At 48.8% G+C, this 4542-nt stretch overlaps 1 pseudogene; it reads left to right on the top strand.

Annotated features, from left to right (window-relative positions):
* The first annotated feature begins 2881 nt into the window (after positions 1 to 2881).
* LOC101651276 lies at positions 2882 to 3868 on the top strand (annotated as a pseudogene).
* The last annotated feature ends 674 nt before the right edge of the window (positions 3869 to 4542 follow it).

The following is a 4542-nucleotide window of genomic DNA, read 5'->3' as shown; positions in this document are numbered from 1 at the left end:
GACCTCTTTAGAGTCTTGAAAAGCATGGGTATTACTTTAAGGGCTAAGGCACACGTGACCCAAGCCATGGTGTTTTCCATTGCCTCATATGCATGTGGAAGTTGGACACTGAAGAAAGAAGAATTGATGCATCTGAATTGTGGTACTGGAGAAGAATACTGAAAGTACCATGGAATGCTAAAAGGACAAATTGATCTGTCATGGAAGAAGTATGGTCATAATACTCCTTAGAGGCAAGATTGCCAAGACTTCATCTTCCATATTTTGGATGTGTTGTCAGAAAAGACCAGTCTCTGGTGAAGGACATCATGATTGGTAGAGTGGAGGGAAGTGGAAAAGAGGAAGGGCCTCAATGAGATGGTTGATACAGTGGCTGCAACAGTGGGCTCAGACACGGGAACAATTCTCCTGATGGTATGTAACTGGTAAGAAAACCTAATGTAGGTGCTCTGAGGTTTCTCCCAACTCAAGGACCCCCAGATTCTATGAATCTTTACTTAATGAATATGAATAAAATAAGTTTAAAAAGAGATAAAAGCTCTTTAAAAACATTCAAATAAGCCATATTCGATTATTCATTCAGAACCCTCATTTATTTATTGTACTACCCATTTTCTGCCAGGGGGAACCTGTTCACCATAATGACAAAAAATGCAGAGTGAGGGAGAAACAGTGAATGTAGCTGGTCTTTGAGATAGGAAAGTTAGGGAAGAGGACATTTGAAGAGACAACATCTCATGTGGGGTTAGGGAGTGAACCAGCGATCTAGTGGAGGGTGTTCAGATGGAGGGAAGAATAGCCACAAGGGTCCTGAGGCAGATGCTGACTGCTAGTGGATTTGTAAGGAGCCAATATGGCTGGGTTCTAATGAGAGCAAAATGGTAAGAAAGGCTTAGAGAGGGACCCAGTGGTTAGGTTGAGCCTTGCTACCCATAGGTAGTCTTTGAGTCCACCTTTACTCCAATCTTGTGGTCAGGCAATGACTTTTGAGAGCAAGTTTCTCCCATAAAGAGAAGTAGGTGGTGCTGACCCCAAATGGTGTCTCCAGTAGAGAGTAGCAAAGCCCAATCACTAAGGTATCTGAAAAGCAAAGGACATAAAGTGGGAACTGTCAAACTTTGGGCTTGCAGTCAATGCTGGGCTATTTGTGCCAGCCAGGGAAAGATAAGAGAGGGCATTGTGAACCTACGCACCTAAATGCTGATCTTAGGGAATTTGTTAAAGAAATTTAAGGTGTGCGTGTCTGTGCATGTGTGTGCGTGTGTCTGTGTATTGGGCTTAGACTTGCTTTCTTTTAGAAAAAATTGTGAAAATGTTCAAACAAAAAGCAAGGCATGGAATTCCTTCCCCTTCTCACTTCCCATTCATTCTGTAACATTCTCAACTTGAACTCCTGTACACATTGTGTTAGTCTGGGTTGACTAGAGAATCAAATCCAGAGATACTCATATACGTATAGGAAAGAGCTTTATATCACAAGTCCCATACTAGTCTATAAATTCCTCTTCACACTCATACAGCACATGCAATGATGCAGAATGCAGGAAGATCACAGGCCAGTAGGTGGAAAGTCCTGATTATTCACTTATAATACCCTCAAATTGACACAAGATTATGTAACTACCCCACCCATCCTCCCTCCATAGACACCTTCTTGCCAGTATTATTGCCAATGACTTCTATGCTGTCTAGCCAAATGTTCACATGTTGGTCTTTATTTTACATCCAATAGCACTTACCATAGGCCTACATAGAGCAATGAACTCTTGTGGTTTCCCCACCTTCTACAGCAAACTTGGTTGTTCTCATGCCTCTCTGAGCTTCTCTGTTTTGTTGTCATCATTGTAGTTGTTGGGCGCTGTCAATGTCAATTCAGTAATCTAGTGTGACAGAGTAGAACTGCCCCATTAGGTGTCCCAGGCTGTAATTTTTATAGATTGAGGCTACAAGGTCTTTCCTCTAAAACAAAATGCTTTTCCACCCATTCAATTCTGAACTCATAGGGTTTCCTGTTCTTTGTAAATCTTTATGGGAACAAACAGCCTCATCTTTCTCCTTTCTAGGGCTGGCAGGCTTGATTTACTAACTTTGTGGGTAGCAGTTCAGCACTTACCCAACAGTGCCACTTGATGCCAAATGTTAGAGTTCCTAAAGGCTCGGTCTTGGACTTCTTGTTCTGTATGTTTCTATATGCAGCTATTATGCTTTCAGAATAGGAATTTAGAAATAGAAAGGTGTTTGCCTTTCTGAGGCTCTGTAACATGAACTATAAAACATGAGGAAGTTATTTAGGAACTTTCTGGGCTTAAACAGAGAGACCTAGAGGGGTGTGAAGTAGAACTTCAATAACCTTGACATTGACTTTGACCTGACATGCCATGATTAAGTTAATCTTAGTACAGGAGCATTGAGACATGAGTCTACATGACCTCCCTAATGTCTCACTTCTGAGGAAAATGTGTCATTTGGCTCATCTCTGACCCTGGGGAAAATCAGGTAATGTATTTCATTGGGAAACTCCAATGCAGAAGACTGCTCTAGAGGGTTAAAGAGCACACTTGTCACCGTGAGCACTGAGGCAGGCTGGGGACCACACCAGACTATTGTCAATAGTCTCACATGCATGTGGAAGTTGGATAGTGAATAAGGAAGACCAAAGAGTTGGTTCATTTACATCATTGACCAAAAATAGTGACAGTACTATGGACTGGGCCATGGCCGCCCAGTGAGGTCGAGGTGGGAGCAGGCGGATGGGAACGCCCGAACCCCAGGCCGGGGACCCTGGGTCCCAGGGAGAGGTGAGGACCCACCGAGGGCCATGGGTTTCTTGCCAGGCGCCCACTGTGCTTTGAACAGAGTTCCATCTCCAGGAGAGTTTACAATGAAAATAGAGATGTTTTTGTCTGGCCTGGGTAACAGCAAACTAGAGGCCATCGCTCAGGAGATCTCCGAGGGCCTGGTCGACGATTCTAGGTTGGGAGTCTGCTTCGAGGGACCGTGATGTGTGGCAACTTCTTCCTGGATGACACAGAGCCTGAGAGCATGAAGGACTTTGAGATCATGGACCAGCCAGGACTGGACATCTTTGACAGGTTTTCAACCAGTGGAAGAGCCAGGAGTGCGTTTGCCCCACTGCTGCTCCGGCTTCACCCCGCACCTGGAGAAGTGCTTGGGAAGGGGTCGGAACAGCAGCACAGGAACAGGTCAGAGAGTGACCAAGAGGACCAGGATCACGTCAACGACAGCGACTGGTCCTAGGGCTCAGAGAAGAAAGCCAAGAAGAGGACATCTGACAAGAACCCTAATTCCAAGTCTTTTAAACACAAAAACGGGGAACTTAGCGGTTGGGCTCCTAAGTATCAGAGCTCCTTGGGGATCAGCTATGAGGCCCTGGGGCCAGAGGAGCTGCGCAGCCTGCTCACCACGCAGCGTGGGGCAATTTCGGGACACACCAAGATGTGCACGAGCTCCCTGTGCTGCATGAGGTCCCTGTGCTGCTCGCAGCACACTGAGGAGCAGAGGCAAGCCTTGCGGATTTATTTCCTTGGGACCTTGGCGGTCCTCCCTAGGGTGAGAGTTCTCTGGGTAAGACAGCTTTGACATGACTGGGACATGACTGGCTCCCGTGGGGCAGCTCCTCTGACCTCTCACCCTTAGATTCCTGCTCCTCTATGACCACTGAGAACAAGGGACGAGGTCTAGGTACCAACAGCTCCGAGTCACGGAAACCCAAGAAAAAGAAATCCCATCCGAGCCTGGTGCGGTCGGCCTCCAGCCTGGGCTCCAACAAGAAAAAGAAGCCAGAGCCACGCCCCCAAGCCCCCAACCCCAAGGCCCAATGCCCAGCATCTACGATGACATTTATTGACTCCGGTGCCAGGGATAACCTTTTGCTGAGCCCCACCCAAGTGGCAGAGCCTGGCCAAAGGACAGCTGCTGGGTGTCTGGGCGTGGGAAGCATGGGGGGCCAGGCAGGCAGGGGATCCAATTATGCGCCCCTGGGGGCTGGCAGGGTCCTCCGCGAAGGAGCACAGACCCTGGGCATGCAGGACTCAGACCTGGACACGTTATGCCTCGGACACCAGTTTGGTGGGGAGGAAGTTTTCCTGGTCACTGGAGGTCACTGTGTGCATGCACTGCCTGCCCCCCACCCAGGGGCTCCAGCATGGAAGCTGAGTCTGGAGGGGGCTTAGCCCAGCCGCCCTCAGCAATGTGAATGGGTCCGGTGCTTGGAGCTGAGGGGGAGGGGCCGGGTCGAGTCTTGTCTGGAGAATCCTACCAGGTGCCCCCATTCCCCGGAGTAGACAGGCCCAGAGTGCGGTCTGCTGAGGTCAGTTTGGGGAACAGCATGGCTACCTCCCCTGCCCTTTCCCCCAGTACCCATCGGCCTCCTTGGTGGCAAGAGCTGTCCTTGTGTTGTTGGGTGCCAGGAAAGGGCCCCAGCCTCTGCAGCTGCAAGGAATGGGGCTGAGGAGGGTCAGGAGAGGGAACAGGGTATTAAAATGACTCCCCACTACCTTTTCCCCCTGGCCCTGGGCTGGA

The sequence above is a fragment of the Echinops telfairi genome, unplaced genomic scaffold, assembly GCF_000313985.2.
Source record: "Echinops telfairi isolate 266 unplaced genomic scaffold, ASM31398v2 ScPeMD7_5;HRSCAF=22, whole genome shotgun sequence".
Taxonomy (NCBI): Eukaryota; Metazoa; Chordata; class Mammalia; order Afrosoricida; family Tenrecidae; genus Echinops; species Echinops telfairi.
The sequence above is the reverse complement of the archived record's forward strand: the minus strand, read 5'-3'. Positions and strand labels throughout refer to the sequence as shown.